Source organism: Phyllobates terribilis, unplaced genomic scaffold (genome assembly GCF_046119375.1).
Source record: "Phyllobates terribilis strain yellow unplaced genomic scaffold, ASM4611937v1 Scaffold_14__1_contigs__length_39327217, whole genome shotgun sequence".
In the NCBI taxonomy this organism is placed as follows: Eukaryota; Metazoa; Chordata; class Amphibia; order Anura; family Dendrobatidae; genus Phyllobates; species Phyllobates terribilis.
The window spans coordinates 7158471-7184284 of NW_027362774.1; positions in this window are offsets into that span (position 1 = coordinate 7158471).

The window sequence follows — 25814 nt, forward strand, 5'->3', positions numbered from 1 at the left end:
GGAAGGTGTTAGCACACGCAGAGCATCGCAGCTATGATAGAAAGGTGTGAGGCTACATAGAGCATCGCAGCTATGATAGGAAGGTGTCAGCACACGCAGAGCATCGCAGCTATGATAGGAAGGTGTCAGAACACGCAGAGCATCACAGCTATGATAGAAAGGTGTCAGGAGACGCAGAGCATCGCAGCTGTGATACGAAGGTGTCAGCACACGCAGAGCATCTCATCTATGATAGAAAGGTGTGAGGCTACATAGAGCATCGCAGCTATGATAGGAAGGTGTCAGCACACGCAGAGCATCGCAGCTATAATAGAAAGGTGTCAGGAGACGCAGAGCATCGCAGCTGTGATACGAAGGTGTCAGCACACGCAGAGCATCGCAGCTGTGATACGAAGGTGTCAGCACACGCAGAGCATCGCAGATATGATAGGAAGGTGTGAGGCTACATAGAGCATCGCAGCTATGATAGGAAGGTGTCAGCACACGCAGAGCATCACAGCTATGATAGAAAAGTGTCAGGAGACGCAGAGCATCGCAGCTGTGATACAAAGGTGTCAGCACACGCAGAGCATCACAGCTATGATAGAAAGGTGTCAGGAGACGCAGAGCATCGCAGCTGTGATACGAAAGTGTCAGCACACGCAGAGCATCGCAGCTATGATAGGAAGGTGTCAGCACATGCTGAGCATCGCAGCTATCTTAGAAATGTGTCAGGAAATGCAGAGCATCGCAGCTATGGTAGAAAAGGGTCAGTACATGCAGAGCATTGCGACTATGATAGAACGGTGTCAGGACACGCAGAGCATTGCAGCTATGATAGAAAGGTGTCAGCACATGCAGAGCATTGCAACTACGATAGAAAGGTGTTAGGACACGCAGAGCATCGCAGCTATGATAGTAAGGTGTCAGCACACGCAGAGCATCGCAGCTATGATAGGAAGGTATCAGCACACGCAGAGCATCGCAGCTATGATAGAAAGGGGGCAGTACGCGCAGAGAATCACAGCTACGATAGAAAGGTGTCAGGACACGCAGAGCATCGCAGCTATGATAGGAAGGTATCAGCACACGCAGAGCATCGCAGCTATGATAGAAAGGGGGCAGTACGCGCAGAGAATCACAGCTACGATAGAAAGGTGTCAGGACACGCGGAGCATCGCAGCTATGATAGAAAGGTGTCAGGACACGCAGAGCATTGCAGCTATGATAGAAAGGTCAGCACACGCAGAGCATCGCAGCTATGATAGGAAGGTGTCAGCACACACAGAGCATCGCAGCTATGATAGGAAGGTGTCAGCACACACAGAGCATCGCAGCTATGATAGGAAGGTGTCAGCACACACAGAGCATCGCAGCTATGATAGGAAGATGTCAGCACACGCAGAGCATCTCATCTATGATAGGAAGGTGTCAGGACACGCGGAGCATCGCAGCTTTGATAGAACGGTAATAATACCCTACAATTAGATTGCACAACAGCGGAATAATGACAAAATAGAACAACTTTATTTGATAAAATTATACATATAGGATCAATAAAACAGAGTCCAGACAAGTGGTATACAAAAGGTGGGGTACTAGGATCATAGTAAATTTACATAATGGGCACATATATATTAATACATGATTGATCATATTATAAAATATTAAATGAAGTGCCCATAGACATAAATATTAATATTCATATGGTAGGTAAAAGATAAATAACGTGATGTAAGTTCATCCGTACAATAAAGGAGATGGCATCAAGAGCTCAAAAATAATGGATTAACAGTATCTAGGTATATACTAAGAAAAAGAGTTCTATATGATATAATCCACAGGGTAATAAAGCGCGGACTGTAATTATTTCATATGGTAGTGAAAAAGCTTATTATAAGTAAAGTGGCCGTGCAATGAAGGTGCGAATATGCAGAGATAAATAAATAAAGAATAGAAAATTCATAGGATTTTTGAGCAAACACTGTCAAAGTTGAAACAGAATCGGCAACATATGATTGGGGAGGAACCAATATGGTTAGATAGACATGCTTACCACCAAAACGCTAGTCCCACACACCACGCTTCCCGACGCGCGTTTCGCCACTGCGGGCTTTGACGAGGGATAGTGGGAGGATGGATACAAGGTCATTATATATAATCCATTGGGGAATCACAACGAGCACCTGCAGCTGATAGCTGTGAACGCCGGCGTCATTTCCGAAAACACATGACGCGACCAGTGAGGTAGCGGCATGGGAGCGGAAGTGACGTCGGAGTGCGGTCCACCGTGGAACGCACAGGGGAATACAGTTTACCGGAAATTCTGGAAAGTGTCCATAACGGTGGAACGCAAGAGGATATATTAGAATGACCGGACAGGAGTATCGGAGGTGGAGACAGTGTCCGATTACCATTATAGGATAAGGTAATCAAGTGCAGAGAAAAAGACATAAAAGTAGTACTAATAAAAAAGTATATACAGTACAGACCAAAAGTTTGGACACACCTTCTCATTTATAGTCATGAAAATACAGAAAAATCTATCTTTAAATGAGAAGGTGTGTCCAAACTTTTGGTCTGTACTGTATATTCGTGTAATGAATAAGTGCCAAAATAGTGCAATATATATATTATTATTCAAAAGTAGAATTAATTATTATTTCTCTTCTGGCTCTTGTTCTCTGTAGGATTTATACTTGTTTATAGACTCGTATTCACCTTTTTTTGGTTTATGATAGAAAAGGGTCAGGATATGCAGAGCATCGCAGCTACGACGGAAAGTAGTCAGGATATGCAGAGCATCGCAGCAACGACGAAAAGTAGTCGGGATATTCAGAGCATCGTAGTTACGACGGAAAGTAGTCAGGATATGCAGAGCATCGCAGCTACGACGGCAAGGAGTCAGGATATGCAGAGCATCGCAGCTACGACGAAAAGTAGTCAGGATATGCAGAGCATCGCAGCTACGACGGAAAGTAGTCAGGATATGCAGAGCATCGCAGCTACGACGGAAAGTAGTCAGGATATGCAGAGCATCGCAGCTACGACGGCAAGGAGTCAGGATATGCAGAGCATCGCAGCTACGACGGCAAGGAGTCAGGATATGCAGAGCATCGCAGCTACGATGGCAAGGAGTCAGGACACGCAGAGCAACGCAGCTACGACAAAGTAGTCAGGATATGTAGAGCATCGCAGCTACGACGGAAAGGAGTCAGGATATGCAGAGCATCGCAGCTACGATGGAAAAGCATCAGGATATGCAGAGCATCGCAGCTATGATAAAAAGGGGTCAGGATATGCAGAGCATCGTGGCTACGACGGACAGGAGTCAGGATATGCAGAGCATCACAGCTATGATAAAAAAAAGGGTCAGGATATGCAGAGCATCGCAGCTACGACGGCAAGGAGTCAGGATATGCAGAGCATCGCAGCTAAGACGGCAAGGAGTCAGGATATGCAGAGCATCGCAGCTACGATGACAAGGAGTCAGGTTATGCAGAGCATCGCAGCTATGATGGAAAGGAATCAAGATATGTAGAGCATCGCAGCTACGACGGCAAGGAGTCAGGATATGCAGAGCATCGCAGCTAAGATGGCAAGGAGTAAGGATATGCAGAGCATCGCAGCTACGACGGAAAGTAGTCAGGATATGCAGAGCATCGCAGCTACGACGGAAAGTAGTCAGGATATGCAGAGCATCGCAGCTACGACGGAAAGTAGTCAGGATATGCAGAGCATCGCAGCTATAACGGAAAGGAGTCAGGATTTGCAGAGCATCGCAGCTATGATAAAAAGGGGTCAGGATATGCAGAGCATCGCAGCTACGACGGCAAGGAGTCAGGATATGCAGAGCATCGCAGCTAAGATGGCAAGGAGTAAGGATATGCAGAGCATCGCAGCTACGACGGAAAGGAGTCAGGATATGCAGAGCATCGCAGCTATGATAAAAAGGGGTCAGGATATGCAGAGCATCGTGGCTACGACGGACAGGAGTCAGGATATGCAGAGCATCACAGCTATGATAAAAAAAAAGGGTCAGGATATGCAGAGCAACGCAGCTATGACGGAAAGTAGTCAAGATATGCAGAGCATCGCAGCTACGACGGCTAGGAGTCAGGATATGCAGAGCATCGCAGCTACGACGGCAAGGAGTCAGGATATGCAGAGCATCGCAGCTAAGACGGCAAGGAGTCAGGATATGCAGAGCATCGCAGCTATGATGGAAAGGAATCAAGATATGCAGAGCATCGCAGCTATGATGGAAAGGAATCAAGATATGCAGAGCATCGCAGCTACGACGGCAAGGAGTCAGGATATGCAGAGCATCGCAGCTACGACGGCAAGGAGTCAGGATATGCAGAGCATCGCAGCTAAGATGGCAAGGAGTAAGGATATGCAGAGCATCGCAGCTACGACGGAAAGTAGTCAGGATATGCAGAGCATCGCAGCTATAACGGAAAGGAGTCAGGATATGCAGAGCATCGCTGCTATGATAAAAGGGTCAGGATATGCAGAGCATCGCGGCTACAACAGAAAAGCGTCAGGATATGCAGAGCATCGCAGCTATGATAAAAAAGGGTAAGGATATGCAGAGCATCGCGGCTATGGCAGAAAGGAATCAGGATATGCAGAGCATCGCAGCAATGATAAAAAAAGAGTCAGGATATGCAGAGCATCGCAGCTACGACGGAAAGGAGTCAGGATATGCAGAGCATCGCAGCTACGACGGAAAGGAGTCAGGATATGCAGAGCATCACAGCTACAATAGAAAGTAGTCAGGATATGCAGAGCATCGCAGCTATGATAAAAAAGGAGTCAGGAAATGCAGAGCATCGTAGCAGGGCATCACTGGTAGGAGAGGACGGGTATGTGTACACAGATTTTGAGGATTTTTTGGAGTGGATTCGCTCAGAAAAAACACATGAATGACTCTTCAATCATTTCCATTTTAAAATCACTTTGCCGTTCATATGTTCGGTCTTTCGAGTGTTTTTTTTTCAGCTTCAGGTTTTAAAAAAAACTCTTGGTGGGAGGAAAAAGAAAGAGTGCAGGAAACTAAAGCAGCAACTGATGGAAAACACTGAAAACTAGACACCGTCCAATCAGAAGAGCTCACTCACAGAGCACACGTTTCTTCAAGTGGTTTCCAGAGCGACCGCTGCACTTATGGATCGATAGGTCTTGCCTATTATGCCGATACCATCAATATTAGGCCACGTTCACACGTTCAGTATTTGTTAGCCAAAACCAAGAGTGGGACAATCAGAGGAAAAGTATAATAGATAATGATAATAAATTTATCACCCACTCCAGGTTTTGGCTTACTGATACTGAACGTGTGAATGTGGCCTTACACCCAGACTCTCTGCTCTCTGCATTAGAGCCGGACGTCGTGGTCTCTCTGCATTAGAGCCGGACGTCGTGGTCTCTCTGCATTAGAGCCGGACGTCGTGGTCTCTCTGCATTAGAGCCGGACGTCGTGGTCTCTCTGCATTAGAGCCGGACGTCGTGGTCTCTCTGCATTAGAGCCGGACGTCGTGGTCTCTCTGCATTAGAGCCGGACGTCGTGGTCTCTCTGCATTAGAGCCGGACGTCGTGGTCTCTCTGCATTAGAGCCGGACGTCGTGGCCTCTCTGCATTAGAGCCGGACGTCGTGGCCTCTCTGCATTAGAGCCGGACGTCGTGGCCTCTCTGCATTAGAGCCGGACGTCGTGGCCTCTCTGCATTAGAGCCGGACGTCGTGGCCTCTCTGCATTAGAGCCGGACGTCGTGGCCTCTCTGCATTAGAGCCGGACGTCGTGGCCTCTCTGCATTAGAGCCGGACGTCGTGGCCTCTCTGCATTAGAGCCGGACGTCGTGGCCTCTCTGCATTAGAGCCGGACGTCGTGGCCTCTCTGCATTAGAGCCGGACGTCGTGGCCTCTCTGCATTAGAGCCGGACGTCGTGGCCTCTCTGCATTAGAGCCGGACGTCGTGGCCTCTCTGCATTAGAGCCGGACGTCGTGGCCTCTCTGCATTAGAGCCGGACGTCGTGGCCTCTCTGCATTAGAGCCGGACGTCGTGGCCTCTCTGCATTAGAGCCGGACGTCGTGGCCTCTCTGCATTAGAGCCGGACGTCGTGGCCTCTCTGCATTAGAGCCGGACGTCGTGGCCTCTCTGCATTAGAGCCGGACGTCGTGGCCTCTCTGCATTAGAGCCGGACGTCGTGGCCTCTCTGCATTAGAGCCGGACGTCGTGGCCTCTCTGCATTAGAGCCGGACGTCGTGGCCTCTCTGCATTAGAGCCGGACGTCGTGGCCTCTCTGCATTAGAGCCGGACGTCGTGGCCTCTCTGCATTAGAGCCGGACGTCGTGGCCTCTCTGCATTAGAGCCGGACGTCGTGGCCTCTCTGCATTAGAGCCGGACGCCGTGGCCTCTCTGCATTAGAGCCGGACGCCGTGGCCTCTCTGCATTAGAGCCGGACGCCGTGGCCTCTCTGCATTAGAGCCGGACGCCGTGGCCTCTCTGCATTAGAGCCGGACGCCGTGGCCTCTCTGCATTAGAGCCGGACGCCGTGGCCTCTCTGCATTAGAGCCGGACGCCGTGGCCTCTCTGCATTAGAGCCGGACGCCGTGGCCTCTCTGCATTAGAGCCGGACGCCGTGGCCTCTCTGCATTAGAGCCGGACGCCGTGGCCTCTCTGTCCTACCACTTGCCGTCTGTAGGCCACAGGTTTCTGTCCAGGGTTGGGTGACTGCATCTCTATATGGGTATAGGTTGTTTTTTTGGCACATTTCTTATTTTGTCAGGGGATTCATGGGGCATTACTGTATATTGGGGGGCTGGGGCATTTATTACTATACATGGGGAAGTGGAGGTAATTGTAAAGTAACATGTGATCACTCTGGGGCCATCATTACTGTATGTGGGGGAACTCAGGGGCCATTACTGTATGTGGGGGAACTCTGGAGCCATCGTTACTGTATGTGGGGGAGCTCAGGGGCCATTGCTGTATGTGGGGGAACGCTGGGGCCATCATTGCTGTATGTGCGGGAACTCAGTGGCCATTACTGTATGGGGGGAACTCTGGGGCCTTTATTACTGTATGTCGGGGAACTCTGGGGCCATTACTGTATGTGGAGGAACTCTTGGGCCATTACTGTATGTGGAGGAACTCTTGGGCCATCATTACAGTATGTTGGGGAACTCTGGGGACATTATTATTGTATGTGGAGGGAAACTTTGGGGATTAACATTACTGTACATGGGTGGGGACTTTTGGTGCATTCCTGTATATGGGGTGACTCTGGAATCCATTACTGTATGTGGGTGAATTCAGGGGACATTATTGTATGTATGTGGGGGGGCCAGCATTAATCTTTGGGGTGGGGGGTCTCTTCTGGCATTATTACTATATATGGCTAGGGGGGGGGACTCCGAGACATTATTACTGTATGTGGGGAGGATTTTAGGGGTCATTATTACTATAAGCGGAGGGAAACACTGGGGGCCAACCTTAATGTATGGGGGAGTCTCTTGGGGCATCATTACTATATGTGGGGGAGGACTCGGCCCATTATTAATTCCTAGGGGGACACCTAAGGGCCATTATTACATAATGGAGTATTCTTTGAACAAACACAAGTGTACATAGGGGCATTATCACTTTCTATGACACTTTTTTTTCCAACACCCCCTTTCCCAAATACTGAACCCCTTGGGAGTTGTAGTTGCTGCCGGTTGATGCCCCCCCTAGACGATCGATCTTTAGGGTAGGGGGGACGCTGCGCCCTCGCTGTGACGCCTCGGCTCTGAATCATTGACTCGTCTTTGTCGCTGCAGTGATGGAGGAGACGAGCGTCTGATCTGAGCCAAGTAATTAGGCAGCAGAGTGATGAGCGTCTGATAATTAATGTTCGCAGCTTTATTGGAGATCACAATTGGTTTTGAATGTGGAAATATAAACTTGGTCTGGTCCATTACCTTTATGATCAGCTCCAAACTCTGTACATTTCCCTGCAGCCGTCATAATCCGCACGAGAAGACTTTGAGAGTGACATTATGGAGGTTCTTACACAATGTGCAGCCGTGCGGCCATTCACCCCCCCCCCCACCGCGCCGGATCCTCGCATCATAACCGAAAAATATAAAGAATTTACCCAGTTCTAGACTGAAGTCTATAATGGGACAGGGGGTTACAGGGCGGTCCGGGTATCCGAGATGCAGCAGGACCGTACCCTTTTGGTGCCCTCAATGATGCTAAAAAGTAGTGAAGATGGTACACTTTGCAGAAGCATGGAGATGTAAGTGGCTGGCACCACTAGGGGGCGCTGTGTACAGGTGAGGCAGGAATCCAAAAGTCATCTAGGGTAGTGGAGAGTTAACAGCAATATTTTTGGTGGTCTAGGGTGATTATAGATCTAAGCCTATAATCCCTGGTGGTCTGGAGATGGCTGTAGACTAACGTTCAAGTTGAGTTCCAGGTTAGAATATACAGAAAAAAATGTAGCCCGGAGCAAGGAATGGGTTAAATTAAAAAGAAAAAAACTTTTTTCAAGTTTTTCAACTTGAGAGTCGCAGCTCCGGTGGTCCCTGACACCGGACTCCGCTGACTCCGGTGGTCTCTGCTTACTTTCCCTGCATGATGTAGGGAGAAAGGAGAGACTGGCAGGGAGCACTGGACTGGTGACCTTGACGCGGTGGGGAAATGAAGAGGTTAATGTAGTGTTTTTTTTTTTTTTTTTTTTTGCTTTATTTATCCTATTCCCTGCTCTTGACTAAAAATGAAATAAATCCCTAAAATCCTCTCTAATGGTGTTTCCCAGTCTAGGGCAGTGAAGGGTTAAAGTGTACTTATATATTTATTCCAAATATTTACCAAATTCTTGTTACTTTATCCAGATACAAAGACATAGATTTAACAATGTATGCAGCCACCACTAGAGGGAGCTATATGTTTAAAAAATAAGAATATAAAAAATGCTCCCCCTAGTGGCAGGAACTGGCAGAAGGCTATTTTTTTTGTATTAAACGCTATGGCTCACTGATGCCTCTCTCCCGTGATTTCCATCATTCCACGACTTTTTGCTATCTGAGGAGTGTATACTGTATATACCTCTGGGGATACGGAGACAGAGTTTGCTGTGTTTCAGGAGCTGCTTCGCTCTCATTCCTTGTAATGTCCGGGATAAGCGGTTTTATCCCCCGCTGCAGGGCCAGTAATGACTGAGACGGACGGCTCCTCTCCTTCCTACTGTAGCACAGCTATGCACTGCTCAGCTAATCCGCATCCAAAGCAGCAGCCCCCTCCTCCCCGTGCTATGCTGACGCTAGGTGTCGGGGTCACACTGACACCCGTGCAGGTGAGGTGCCACTGACAGGTGTCAGTCTGACCCCGACACAGCAGGGGAAGGAGCGGACGGGCTGCTATGGAAGACTAGACATGAATAAGTTACTGATCACTGTCTTCTTCTCTCCCCAATGCTGTTCCTGTCTGTGTAAAAGTTTTAGGCAGGTGTAGAAAAATTATGCAGCGTAAGAAGCTTTCAAAAATGCCAATAGTTTAGTTTCATGAATGGACAGAATTCAAAGTGAATGAACAAAAGAGAAATGTGAATTAAATTAATATTTAGTGACCGCCCGTCGCCTCCATCACTTCTTCTCATCACTTGTAGAAAGTTCATGAAGGAACTCGGCAGGAGGTTGTTCCAAACATCTTGGAGAACTGACCCCAGATCTTCTGTGCATGAGGCTTGTGTAGATCCTTCATGTGATCCCAGACAGACGGGATGATGTGAGATCAGGGCTCTGTGGAGCCGGATCATCACCCCCAGGACTCCTCGTTCTTAACGATATTGGCTGGATGTTGGGGGTCGTTGTCCGCCTGCAGAATAAAGTTGGAGCCGATCAGACGCCTCCCTGATGGTATTACATGATGGATAAGTATCTGGTGGGATTTCTCAGATCATAAAAAGAAAGATCACCGGAGAGCTACTGTAAGAAAAGTTCCCAATAATTGGACTGAAATATCTGTCAAACACCATAGAAGCCTTAACTAAGGTAAAGTGGCCGGCTCAGCTGAGACCCCCACAGAGCTAGACGAGGGGAGGTGGAAATTACTGCTCATTAGTCGGGTGAAGCAACAACGAGCAGGAACCGCACAGCAAGAACTCAATTACCATCTCACCAGTAGAGTTCTGCCGCTCAGACCTTCCCTCTCCTTAGCCCCATAACAAGCAGTAATGACACCAAAACATGGAGGAAAAGCCAGGACGGTGTATACCCGGTATATACCCTGTATATAGTGCTGTGCAGTGCTGCAACTAGAGTCCGATGGGCCCCAGTGCAAGATTTGGACCGGGGCCCCCCAATCTTGGTATATACAGTACAGACCAAAAGTTTGGACACATCTTCTCATTTAAAGATTTTTCTGTATTTTCATAACTATGAAAATAGTACATTCACACTGAAGGCATCAAAACTATGAATTACCACATGTGGAATTATATACTTAACAAAAAAGTGTGAAACAACTGAAAATATGTCTTATATTCTAGGTTCTTCAAAGTAGCCACCTTTTGCTTTGACGACTGCTTTGCACACTCTTGGCATTATCTTGATGAGCTTCAAGAGGTAGTCACCGGAAATGGTTGACTTTGTGGAACTTTCTCCCATCTCCCTACTGCATCTCTGGAGCTCAGCCACAGTGATCTTGGGGTGGTTCTTTACCTCTCTCACCAAGGCTCTTCTCCCACGATTGCTCAGTTTGGCTGGACGGCCAGGTCTAGGAAGACTTCTGGTGGTCCCAAACTTCTTCCATTTAAGGATTATGGAGGCCACTGTGCTCTTAGGACCCTTGAGTAATGCATAAATTCTTTTGTAACCTTGGCCGGATCGGTGCCTTGCCACAATTCTGTCTCTGAGCTCCTTGGGCAGTTCCTTTGAGCTCATGATTCTCATTTGGTCTGACATGCACTGTGAGCTGTGAGGTCTTATATAGACAGGTGTGTGCCTTTCCAAATCAAGTCCTATCAGTTTAATTAAACACAGCTGGACTCCAATGAAGGAGTAGAACCATCTCAAGGAGGATCACAAGGAAATGGACAGCATGTGACTTAAATATGAGTGTCTGAGCAAAGGGTCTGAATATTTCTGACCGTGTGATATTTCAGTTCTTCTTTTTTAATAAATTTCTACATTTCGGTTTTTTTCAGTCAGGATGGGGGGCAGAGTGGACTTTAATGAGGAAAAAAAATGAACTTTTTAGAATTTACCAAATGGCTGCAATGAAACAAAGAGTGAAACATGTAAAGGGGTTTGAATACTTTCCGTACCCACTGTATATCCCCCATCCTGACATATATGTCCCTTATCCTGATATATATGTCCCTTATCCTGGTATATATCTTCCCCATTCTGGTGTGTATGTCCCTTATACTGGGCCCCATCCTGGTATATACAGTATATCCCCCATTCTGCTGATGTTATTCAATGCAGAAAAAAATAAACCATTCTACTCCCCTTCCCTCCGCTCCCCCTCCGTGCGACGTCCTCTTCTGAAGCCGGAAGCTGCCTTCAGCGCGCAAGCGACGGGAGCGCATGATGTCACTGCCGTGTGCCCCATCACGTGCACGCTGACGTTAGCGGCATGTATTGCAAGGCACGGACCCAACGGGTCTCTGCGCCACTATACATTTCAACTGAATGTGTGTCCAGGGACACACATCTAGTTGCAGTTTTTGCTGGAGTCAGTGGACCCCCACTCACATGGCCCCGGTCGCGACCTCTGTGATTGCGGTCGCTACGCCCCTGGTGCTATGCCCCATGATGGTATAACCTAGGTATCTCCTGTATATAATTATATATGTACAGATGGTATAACCTGGGTATTTCTTGTATATAATGATATATGTACAGCTGGTATAACCTGGGCATCTCCTGAATATAATTATATATGTACTGCTGCTATAACCTGGGCATCTCCTGTATATAATTATATATGTACAGCTGGTATAACCTGGGCATCTCCTGAATATAATTATATATGTACTGCTGCTATAACCTGGGCATCTCCTGTATATAATTATATATGTACAGCTGGTATAACCTGGGCATCTCCTGTATATAATTATATATGTACTGCTGCTATAACCTGGGCATCTCCTGTATATAATTATATATGTACAGCTGGTATAACCTGGGTATCTCCTGTATATAATTCTATATGTACAACTGGTATAACCTGGGTATCTCCTGTATATAATTATATATGTACAGCTGGTATAACCTGGGCATCTCCTGAATATAATTCTATATGTACAGCTGGTATAACGTGGGTATCTCCTGAATATAATTCTATATGTACAACTGGTATAACCTGGGTATCTCCTGTATATAATTATATATGTACAGCTGGTATAACCTGGGCATCTTCTGTATATAATTATATATGTAGAGCTGGTATAACCTGGGTATCTCTTGTATATAATTATATATGTACAGCTGGTATAACCTGGGCATCTCCTGTATATAATTATATATGTACAGCTTGTATAACCTGGACATCTCCTGTATATAATTCTATATGTACAGCTGGTATAACCTGTACATCTCCTGTATATAATTATATATGTACAGCTGGTATAACCTGGGTATCTCCTGTATATAATTATATATGTACAGCTGGTATAACCTGGACATCTCCTGTATATAATTCTATATGTACAGCTGGTATAACCTGGGCATCTCCTGTATATAATTATATATGTACAGCTGGTATAATCTGGACATCTCCTGTATATAATTCTATATGTACAGCCGGTATAACCTGGGCATCTCCTGTATATAATTATATATGTACAGCTGGTATAACCTGGACATCTCCTGTATATAATTATATATGTACAGCTGGTATAACCTGGGCATCTCCTGTATATAATTATATATGTACAGCTTGTATAACCTGGACATCTCCTGTATATAATTCTATATGTACAGCTGGTATAACCTGGGCATCTCCTGTATATAATTATATATGTACAGCTGGTATAACCTGTACATCTCCTGTATATAATTATATATGTACAGCTGGTATAACCTGTACATCTCCTGTATATAATTATATATGTACAGCTGATATAACCTGGGTATCTCCTGTATATAATTATATATGTACAGCTGGTATAACCTGGACATCTCCTGTATATAATTCTATATGTACAGCTGGTATAACCTGGGCATCTTCTGTATATAATTCTATATGTACAGCTGGTATAACCTTGGTATCTCCTGTATATAATTATATATGTACAGCTGGTATAACCTTGGTATCCCCTGTATATAATTATATATGTACAGCTGGTATAACCTGGGTATCTCCTGTATATAATGATATATGTACAGCTGGTATAACCTGGGCATCTCCTGCATATAATTGTATATGTACAGCTGGTATAACCTGGGCATCTCCTGAATATAATTCTATATGTACAGCTGGTATAACCTGGACATCTCCTGTATATAATTCTATATGTACAGCTGGTATAACCTGGACATCTCCTGTATATAATTATATATGTACAGCTGGTATAACCTGGGCATCTCCTGTATATAATTATATATGTACAGCTGGTATAACCTGGGCATCTCCTGTATATAATCATATATGTACAGCTGGTGACATATGCACATTGCCCTGTACCCAGTGATTTTGTTTTCTTGCACCGTCTTCAGTACGGTCCTTTCTTGCTGAGCTCCGCTGCCAACAGAATCCACTTAGGTTCCGACATCTTCATTTTTTCTACATGCCATATGTTACAGAGTGAACTTCAAACATACATCTCCTGTCAAATGAAAACCACTTTAATTTTCACAGCAAATCTCACAAGGTTAATTAGTTCTCTTAAAATATACATGGGGAGATTGAATCATTAGGAATGAAGACTGACGTGCAAGGAAGCCAAATTGTCTTCTCAGGCACAATATTCTGATGAGAAATGTATCTCTCTTTTTCTGGCTGAAATTATAGGAGCAAGTGCAGGTTCAGGAGGGTCCGAAGGAAAAGGAAGGATTGGAAGCAAAAATCACATATACACATTGTACATGATTACCTTCACTGTAATAGATACAGAGATCTCAGCTAACAACTCATGATGTGCTGTCTGACTGAACCCTAAACACATATTGCCCTGAGATATAAGAATATAACTACTATAATACTGCTCCTATGTACAAGAATATAACTACTATAATACTGCCCCTATGTATAAGAATATAACTACTATAATACTGCTCCTATGTACAAGAATATAACTACTATAATACTGCTCCTATGTACAAGAATATAACTACTATAATACTGCCCCCTATGTGCAAGAATATAACTACTATAATACTGCCCCTATATACAAGTATATAACTACTATAATACTGCTCATATATACAAGAATATAACTACTATAATACTGCTCCCTATGTACAAGAATATAACTACTATAATACTGCTCCTATGTACAAGAATATAACTACTATAATACTTCCCCCTGTGTACAAGAATATAACTACTATAATACTGCTCCTATGTACAAGAATATAACTACTATAATACTGCCCCTATGTACAAGAATATACCTACTATAATACTGCCCCCTATGTACAAGAATATACCTACTATAATACTGCCCCCTATGTACAAGAATATAACTACTATAATACTGCCCTCTATGTACAAGAATATAACTACTATAATACTGCCCCTATATACAAGAATATAACTACTATAATACTGCTCCTATGCACAAGAATATAACTACTATAATACTGCTCCTATGTACAAGAATATAACTACTATAATACTGCCCCTATGTACAAGAATATAACTACTATAATACTGCCCCCTATGTACAAGAATATAACTACTATAATACTGCCCCTATGTACAAGAATATAACTACTATAATACTGCTCCTATGTATAAGAATATAACTACTATAATACTGCTCCTATGTATAAGAATATAACTACTATAATACTGCTCCTTTGTTCAAGAATATAACTACTATAATACTGCCCCCTATGTACAAGAATATAACTACTATAATACTGCCCCTATGTACAGGAATATAACTACTATAATACTGCTCCTATGTACAAGAATATAACTACTATAATACTGCTCCCTATGTACAAGAATATAACTACTATAATACTGCTCCCTATGTACTAGAATATAACTACTGTAATACTGCCCCCTATGTACAAGAATATAACTGCTATAATACTGTTCCTATTGTGACCGAGTCAATGGTGTTATATACGAGGGGACGTATGTGTCACTCCGGCAGCTAGCCTGTGTGAACTGAAAGCTACCAACTTTCTGCCAGCATGTTATGTGCTGGGGGTTAACTCACTTAAAGGGTGTGTTTTTTTGTGAATGGCAAAGAGGGTGGGAAACCATTCACACTACCTCCCCTCAGAGTGTGGCTTGGCAAGTTTAAATGCTCAGGCACTGTTTTTTGTCTGTAGTGTGTGGTCTGGAGAGTGAAGTCTCCAGGCTGTGTTTGATGAAGCCAGAGAGCAACACCGAAGGACTGGTGCTTGGTGAGACTTCACTGTGCTACCCGAAGCCTCGCTCGCTTATGGACTCTGTTATATTTTATCTTTTGTTTTTCCATTACCCCGGAGAGGGCCTGTTTATTTTTGAGGAACCCTGCTGGAGTTTATGTCGTCTAACAAACCAGCAGGAAGTTAACCCGAGACGTGTGTCCTGTGTCTGCCTCTGGTAGGGCCGAGCAAGTCACTTTACCACAGCTGGTGTGAGAGTGCTGGCAAGATTCCAGGAACACATGTACCTGCCATAGAGAATGGTGGATGTCCTGGGTGAAGGCCGTCAGCCAGCCAGAGATGTCCGGCAACATGGAGGAACTTATTAAGCATTTAGTCCACAGCCAGCAGCAGCAACATCAGCAGCACCTGCAACAATTACAGCAACACCGGGAGTTTCAGCAGCAGCAGATCCTGCAGCAGCAGCAGCAAGCTCAACTGGAAACGACCAAACTGTTACTACAACAGATCCAGCTGCAGCAAAAGGCGCAGCAGCAGCACCAGCAGGAGCAGCAACATCAGATGCAGCTTCTGGAGGACGCCATCCAGGGCAGAGCGACCGCCCCACCCCAAAGGCCGACTGATGACTCACACATCAGGAAGGCGGTAAGACTGGCCATGCAGAAGATGACACCCGGGGATGATGTAGAAGCCTTTCTGACAGTCTTTGAGAGGGTGGCTGATTGGGAGAGACTTCCACCAGAACAGTGGGCAGAAGTTCTGGCGCCATATTTGTCGGGTGAACCCCAAAAGGCATATTACGACTTGGCACTGCAGGATGCCATGAAATACACCAAGCTAAAGACGGAGATCTTAGCACGCCTGGGAGTGAATATGGCAGTGAGATCCCAACGAGTCCTCCACTGGGCATAAGCCAGCAACAAACCCCCTCGCTCGCAGATGTTTGATCTACTGCATCTCGTGCAGAAGTGGTTGCAGCCAGAGTCCTCCACTCCGGCCCAGATGGTCGAGCCGGTGGTGATTGATAGATTCGTGCACTCCCTTCCCAAGTCGATACTGACTTGGATTGCCCAGGGCGATCCCCAGAACGCAGATGACTTCATCGGCCTGGTAGAGAGGTACCAGGTGGTGGAGAAATCCCTCGGGAAACCAAATATAGTCACTTCCCCATACTGGGATACCCAAAAGGGGGCAGGTTCACCACGGAAGGGGTTTAGAGCCACCACTGGAGGGCGTCCCACTTCCACTGAAGGTGCCACAAGGACTGTTGTTAAGGATATAGTCTGTTGGCGGTGTCGCAACCCTGGACACGTAGCCACCCGGTGTCATATGTCCCCTGAGCCCATGGACTGGAGCCTAGGCAGACGAGGTTCCTATTATGCTTATCCAGCCTGCAGTGCGGACTGTTGACCCGGTGAGGAGCCGCAGGCATGTGCCGTATCCATTAATGGAGTAAAGGTGCTTGGATTGTTGGACTCTGGGAGTCTGGTGACCTGAATCAGAGCTACCCTTCCCCACCAGTTGGTCCCTTCCAAAACTCTGGGCGTTAGGTGCATCCATGGGGACACCAAGGATTACCCAGTTGCACAGTGACAGTGGGAACAGACTGTGTCGCCCAGTCCCACGAGGTCGGGGTGGTTAAGGACCTGATACATACCGTCATACTGGGCTGTGATTTTGCTTTGTTTTGAGACTTGTAGGGAAAGGGAACCAGACTAAGTAGTGTGGAAAAAAGCCAGGAGAAGAACCCCCGACGAAGTCTCAAGTGGATGAGTTCCCACTATGCGTCCTTGCTGGCGACGAGGGCGAGACGGTGACCGAGGAGGCCGACCTCTCTGAGTTAGATATGTCCGGACAGAAATTTGGGACTGCTCAAATTCAGGACCTGTCCTTAAAGGGGGCGTTTGACCAGGTTACTGTATGTAATGGGGTTTCTCAAGAGCTGAAGGCCGACACCATGTTCCCCCACTTTGCAGTTCAGGGGGAGTTGTTATATTGGGTGGCCAAACTAAGGGGTGGTGAGATAGTGGAACAGCTGCTAGTGCCTGGGCCAGGAGGGTGCTAGATATGGTCCATTCACATGTTCTGGGGAGACACCTAAGGGTCGAGAAAACTCAGGAGAGGATATTGAGAAGGTTTTATTGGCCAGGGTGTTACCGAGAAATCCTAGACTATTGTAGGTCCTGCCCCATCTGCCAAATAACCGCTCCCTCTTCCCACTTCTGTAGTCCATTAGTTCCACTACCGGTGATAGAGGTCCCCTTTGAGAGGATTGCTATGGACCTAGTAGGGCCCTTAGTCAAATCAGCCCGAGGCCACCAATATATTCTGGTGATCATGGACTATGCGACCCGGTATCCAGAAGCGGTACAGCTAAGGAACTCCTCACGCAAATGCATAGCCCAGGAACTTGTTCATATATTTGCCAGGACCGGTCTTCCGAAGGAAATCTTGAAGGATCAAGAGACCCAGTTCAAGAGCAAGGTAATGAAGGAGCTGTGCAAGGTCCTCCAGATTACCCAGCTGCGAACCCCTGTTTACCATCCGCAGAGAGATGGCCTAGTGAAGCACTTTAATAAAACCCTGAAAGCGATGCTCAAGAAAGTCGTGGAGAAGGATGGACGTGACTGGGACTACCTGCTGCCCTTCCTGCTCTTCTCGGTAAGGAAGGTTCCACAAGCCTCCACTGGCTTCTCTCCGTTTGACTGCTGTCTGCTTACTTCCACTCTGGTACTAGGACGACGTTTGGTGTAATCTCTCTGAAGTCGGCTCAAGCTAAGTTACTTTTTCCTGTGTGTGTCTCCCTTGTTGTCTTTAGTTGCTAGTGGGGACTAACTAGTGCTCACCCTCCCCCTTCCCTATCCATGGCCAAGCGCTAGGGAAATACAGGGCTTAGGTTCCTATGCAGCGATTGGTGAGGAACCAATATAAGGACAATAGGGGAGTCAGGGTGATATCAGATCAGCCTAGGATACTTTCCCAAGTGTCTGGGCTCCCTTCCCCTCTTCCCTTCGTGTTGCACTCTTTGCCACACCTTGCATGACAGATGCTTTTTAAATGTATTTCTTTACATCCTAAATATTTTTTTTGTGTTCTTAATCATATTAGTTTATATTGTTTTAAGAATATTTTCCGGTAGAAATTAATCCTGCGCACACTGTCCCTTGCAGTCTGCAATGCGGACACTAGATGGTGATAAAGAGCTGAACCTCTTTTTCTTCTGCCTTTTAGTCACTGAAACTTTTTATGTTTTTGTTTTTAAAAACTGATCATCAAAGCTTCTGTCTGTGCAACTGCTTCCAGATCCATTTCCTATTCTGCTCCCACTGTCATATTGAATTGTTTGGTGCTGTGGAATATGCTGGTGGTATAGAAATAAAAAAAAAATTGTTATTATTGCTCGGTCTTGAAATCATCTATTGACCCTGGATCCCATTTCCTGTGCCAATAGGTCGCTCTGTTTCCTCAAAGAGGCTATTATCAGATTGCGTCTTGGCCTTCCTATATTAGGGAATTGCTATTTAAGCAATTTGTTTTTACCTATTCTTAGCTCACCAGCAGCACAACTTTTCTTTATGACGTATGTACGGAGTAACCCTTTAATTATACATTGATCTATGGATTTCCTTAGCATGTTGACTTATTAAAAAGTGCATTTCTCATCTTCTGTCTGCAGGAGAATTCCAGTGATTGTGGGTCGTCCACCTTTGGGAACATATATAGATTTTTTTTTTTTTTTTACTCACATGCATATATTTGGTTCTGAAAACAATTTTTGGGTTTGCATTTCATTAAAAATGTTGCACCATTTGCCTTTAAATGTCGTCTGTGTTCTTTTTTTTTTTTTCTACCGGCTGTGGCATGAGTTAACTGAGAATTTGTCAGTGAGCTCGCTCCCGAGAGTTTTTCTTTTTGTGTCTGCATGAGAAGTAACATTGCTAAATAGTTCTTCTTTACCCATTTAAGATGAGAAACCCCCTTTTAAAGGAGGAGACCCTCTACCACTGTCGCTTGATTCTTCTGGATCATCCCTACATGACTGGTTGTTTATATAGATAGATAGATAGATAGATATAGATATATATATAGGACGATTTAACCCTTTTCCAATATGTGGGAGGCTGGAGACCCCCAAAATTCTTAGGAACTTGAAAATGTAACAATCTTGATACAATGTTCTCCCGGATTCTATAGAATTAACCCCCGAGCAGATGGATAAGGCAGAGCCGTGTGTGTTCAGACCACCCGCGGAATAGTGACCGGCCCGGCTATAACCCCCCTGGACCTGGTTCCCCTATGGAATCATTTTTGGATATATGGAGCGTTAATCAATGGAAGGGTAAAGCCTGCGGGTGGGATGTGTATGGCTGGAGCCCCCCGCTGTCATCTCATCCCCTCACTGTCACAGCCTCGCGCATTAACATTTCGGCTAATAGACTTGTCATCGTTGTTTAGCGATTAGACGATCAGCGTCAGGCGCTAATTAACAAGACGGCAGAAGGTCCCCGAGTGATGGCGCCGCTGACCTGCTTTTCATCTGTATCTACTAGAAACGTGGCACGTTCCCACATCCGCAGCAGAATCCACGTTTAGTCGCTTATTTGCTGTTGGATTGTTGCAGATTTGACCCTTTAGATGGGAAATTCGCTGATACATTGTAACGAACTCTCAGGACTGCGGAGACATCTGTGCTGCGGATGTGATTGCAGGACACATTGTAACGACCCTTCAGCTCTGAGGCTTCTCGTGTGTCTCATCCCAGGAAGAAAACAATACAGGACCGGATAGAAAAAGAAAAAAATTACTGACTCTGCTTCAGCCGAGGAGCAAACTTCACTATACATAAATGCAATCTGCTGAGATGCGGTATCTAAGCCAGTCATAGGTTACACTCTGCTGAGATGCTGTATCTAAGCCAGTCATAGATTACACTCTGCTGAGATGCACTTTATAAGCCTAACATGTATGATACGGTTTGCTTAGATGCTGTATCTAAGCCTATCTTGTGTTACGCTGTCTCCTGAGATGCTGTATCTAAGCCTGATATGGGTTACATTCTGCCTAGACACTGTATATAAGCTCATTATGTATTTTATTTTCTGCTGAGATGCTGTATCTAAGCCAATCATGGGTTACACTCTCTGCTGAGATGCACTTTATAAGCCTAACATGGATTATACTGTTTGCTTAGATGCTGTATCTAAGCCTAGCATGTGTTACGCTGTCTCCTGAGATGCTGTATCTAAGTCTGTCATGGGTTACACTCATTACCCATTATGTAGTTTATTATCTGCTGAGACACTGTATGTAAGCCATCATGGATTATACTGTCTGCTGAGATGATGTATCGAAGTCTATCATGTTTTATGCTGTATGTTAAACTACTGTATCTAATCCTATCATGTGTGATACTGTCTACTTAACCAATGTATAAAAGCCAATCAAATGTTCTATGGTCTGCTGAGCTGTGTATCTAACCCTATCCTGTGTGATACTGTCTGCTGAGCTGTGTATCTAACCCTATCCTGTGAGATTTTGCCTGCTGAGCTGTGTATCTAATCCTATTATGTGTGACACTGTCTGCTGAGCCATGTATCTAATCCTATCCTGTGTGATACTGTCTGCTGAGCTGTGTATCTAATCCTATCCTGTGTGATACTGTCTGCTGAGGTGTGTATCTAATCCGATCATGTTTGATACTGTCTGCTGAGCTGTGTATCTAATCTTATGTGTGATACTGTCTGCTGAGCTCTGTATCTAATCCTATCCTGTGTGATCCAGTCTGCTGAGCGGCTGTACCTAAGCCTATCAGTCTGCTGAGCGGCTGTACCTAAGCCTATCAGTCTGCTGAGCTGCTGTACCTAAGCCTATCAGTCTGCTGAGCTGCTGTATGTAAGCCTATCAGTCTGTTGAGTCTATGTTATGCCGCCTTCTGTGCCATTGTATCTAAGCCCTTGATGCATGATCCAGCCTTGCTGCAGCGCCCCCTCTGGCAGTGTCGGCCTCTGCAGCAGGACTCGGGGACACACTTGACTGGTGGTGTTGTAGATAAGTGGCGGCGTCGCCGCTGATCCGCGCTCCAGCCCTAGTGATGATCGGCAGCTTTTGAACTACTGCAAATGAGGCCAATCAAGATTACTTTCATTTCATTAATTCGAGAGCGCTCTCGTCTTCCAGCGCAGCCGCTAATTCCCCTCTGGTCCTGAATTATTCCGTGCCCATTATACACGGCTTTATTCTTCTGGATACTGGGAGCCGGGCTCGGTGTCAGACGCCGGGGGCTGGGGGCGCCGCACTACTGCTGGGGGTATAGGAGTGATCCCACGCTGCTCTACAGCCACAGTCTGCCCCTCCGGGTCATTGCGCGGCTTCCGCAGACTCGCCAATCACCTGCACTCATAGACCGTAGCTGTACTGGTGGCCATACTGGTCGGCGCCCTGATTTCCCACTAATAGAATCTGTCACCAGCTTTCACAATCATCGTTTAGACCTGTTGGAGCTGGTGTACTTACAGTCCGAATCCAGCTTCCATCCAAACTTAACTCTTAGTTCTCCCCAAATTCCCCCTATTTTTCTGCAGTTTATAGGGTTTTTTTTCAACAAGAACATGTTATCCCCTATCCAAAGGACAGGTAATGACTTCTAGACCCCAATGGTCGGACCCCCAATGGTTGAGTATACACATACGTTCCATTCTTTGTCTATGGGACTGCTGGAGAGTGTGGAGCGCTGTGTGAAGTGCCCATGAGCGCGCTCAACTACCACTCCTCCATTATGGTGATCAATGGGGGTCTCAGCAGTAAGACCCCCTCTGATCCAGAAATGATCATCTATCCTTCTTTCCGGAATACCCTTTTAATCCATTGCAGCCAGAGGTGTATCTAGTTTTTCCAGCACCTGGGGCAAGTTTGGCGCCCCACCCCCCATCCAAAGCACTTATGCGATTTGCACCCTTAGTTACGTGTCCACGAGCTGCTCTTCCTAATTCTCTCAAAGTTCAGCGAAAAACTGAGAAGCAGGAAGAGAAGCTCGTTGTGACATGACAGTGTGCAGTGGACGCTGTGAAAATTCAGAAGTCTGCAGTCACACAGAATGACTACAGACTCATCACAAACTTGGACAACCCCTTTAATGCTTCTAACATAGATAAAAACATAGTAACCCTTAACTTGTCAGAAGGCACAACACTTTATTAACATAGACATGTATCACATAATCTTAAAAATTATGGATCAGAACCAGTAACAGCACAAGAATCCATCACCAGAGCCACCCGCAGTACAGGAATATATCATTAGAACTCCCATCAGTACAGAAACACAGCATCACAACCTTCATCAGTACAAAAATACATCACCAGAACCATCAGCACAGAAATTCATTGTCAGAACCAACAGCAGTACAGAAATGCATGCGTATAACCCCCATCAATACAGAAACACAGGATCAAAACCCTCATCAGTACAGGAGTACATCACAAGAACCACCATCAGTATAGGAATACATCACCAGGACCACCATTGGTACATGAATATATCACCAGAACAACCATCAGTACATGAATGCATCACTAGGATCACCATTAATACCTGATTTCAGCACCAGAAATCCCATCAGTACATGGTACATCAATTGTAATGTCAGCTCAGACCCATATACATTTGTATCTCATGAACCTACAACTTCCTGGGAGTTATTGCTATCAATCATCATCAGGCTGCGGACCATACAAGAGCCACACAAAAAGCATTTACATGCAGGTATCTTATAGATGACTTTGTCTCGGGAGTCGTTCTCCTTCTTTTCTTCATGTTGTCCAGACGCCATGATGACTTTTCTCATCCACAACTCGTCTATGCAGACTTCCATCTTCTCCGGTCTTCTGCAGCACATCCCCACGTGATGCCCTTAAAGATAGAAGTGTCCTTCTAATGCTCCTAAATAAAAATATCTGCCCTACGCCGAGCCCCTAAATAAATAATTGCCCCTCACTATATTCCCTGCATAAATTAATACCCCCACACTCTCCCTCTTATGGTACATGCCCTTCACACTCCCCTCTCCTTTCAATATTGGGCCCCCTCTTCACACTGTCCTCTCACACTGGGCCCCCCCTATAGGGCCCAGTCTCTATACTGTGCTCTCTCATCACACTCCTTCTCCTTGGCATACTATTCCCTCCTGGCTGTGCTCTTACACTGCCCCCCCATGCTACTCTCCATCACACTACTCAGCCTCTATTCTGTGCCCACTCACTCTTTTCTCCCCCATACTGTCTCCTCATACTATTCCCCTCAATATTCTCCACAGTTTCTCCCTCCCTCCTCATACTGTCTCCTTTCACATCCCCCTACTAACCATACTGGCACCTCATATATTTACCCCCTCGCTCCTCATATTGCCTCCTCACACATCCCACCAGCTCTCCATACTGTGTCTACACACATTCCATCACCCACGCTCCCCATACTGTGTCCGCATACTCCTCCTGTGTCTGCATTCTCCTCCTCGCTCCCCATACTGTGTCTGCACACATTCTTCCACTCGCTCCTCATACTGTGTCCACATACATTCCCTCCTTGTTCCCCATACTGTGTCCGCATACATTCTCCTCCTCGCTCCCCATACTGTGTCTGCACACATTCTTCCACTCGCTCCTCATACTGTGTCCACATACATTCCCTCCTCGTTCCCCATACTGTGTCCGCATACATTCTCTTCCTCGCTCCCCATACTGTGTCTGCACACTTCCACTCGCTCCTCATACTGTGTCCACATACATTCCCCCCTCGCTCCTCATACTGTGTTATCGCCCATCCCCCCACTCACCATACTGTGTCTGAACCCATCCACTCCCTCGCTCCTCATACTGTGTCCGCATACATTCCCTCCTCGTTCCCCATACTGTGTCCTCATACATTCCCCCTTTCACTACACATTCTGTATCCGCATACATTCCCCCTTTGCTCCCCATACTGTGTCCACATACATTCCCCCCTTCGCTCCTCATATTGTGTCAGCATACATTCCCCCCTCGCTCCCCATACTATGTCAGCATACATTCCCCCCTTCACTACACATTCTGTATCCACATACATACCCCCCCTTCGCTCCCCATATTGTGTCAGCATACATTTCCCCCTTGCTCCTCATACTGTATCCGCACCCATCCCTCCTCTCACCATACTGTGTCCACATACATTCCCTCCTCGTTCCCCATACTGTGTCCTCATACATTCTCCCTTCACTACACATTCTGTATCCGCATACATTCCCCCTTTGCTCCCCATACTGTGTCCACATACATTCCCCCCCCTTCGCTCCTCATATTGTGTCAGCATACATTCCCCCCTCGCTCCCCATACTGTCAGCACACATTCCCCCCTTCACTACACATTCTGTATCCACATACCCCCCTTCGCTCCCCATATTGTGTCAGCATACATTTCCCCCTTGCTCCTCATACTGTGTCCGCACCCATCCCTCCTCTCACCATACTGTGTCTGCCCCCTGACCCCCTCATACTGTTTCCTCCTACATGCCGCTATCTCACCCCTTGCTCCTCATACTGTGTCCTCAAATTTCTCCTGCTCCCTATATTGTGTCCGCACTCATCCCTTTCTTGCTCCCCAAACTGTGTCCTCAAATCTTCGCCACCCTCGTTATACTAAATCTTTGGTGTCTTCAGCTCCACTGGAGCACTTACCACCAATGTTGGAGCACTTACTACCAATGTTGTTTACTCATTTGCGGCGCCGGCGAGTGATGTCAGCAACGTGAACACAAGACCTGACCACGCTGCTGATGGCGTCCACCTGTCAGCTGCGCCCAAGGCATATTCTCAGCCTGCCTTCCCTAGATACGCCCCTGTTTGCTTCCACAAATGAAACATTCGGTAAATGCTCTTTAAAGTGCTGATTTGGAAGGTGATAATAATACCCTGTCCTATCAGGGGCCCCAGACGGGCTCCTGGGATACTGGTCGAGTAACTCCAGTACTATACAGCACAGCTGTCCGTGCTCTGCACTGTCGGCTCGCGTGCTCTGCACTGTCGGCTCGCGTGCTCTGCACTGTCGGCTCGCGTGCTCTGCACTGTCGGCTCGCGTGCTCTGCACTGTCAGCTTCCTTGCCTGGCGTCTCAACCGCTCATTGATTATAATAACGCTGCTGTTATTCTGTTGCCCAAAATTTTTTAATTGGGGAAAAAAAATCAGAATGTGTCGTGCAAGGCGGCGTTGTGCCTCAGTAATGCTGTGCGCCCCACGGAGGCGCCGGTGGAGGGTCACACATCCA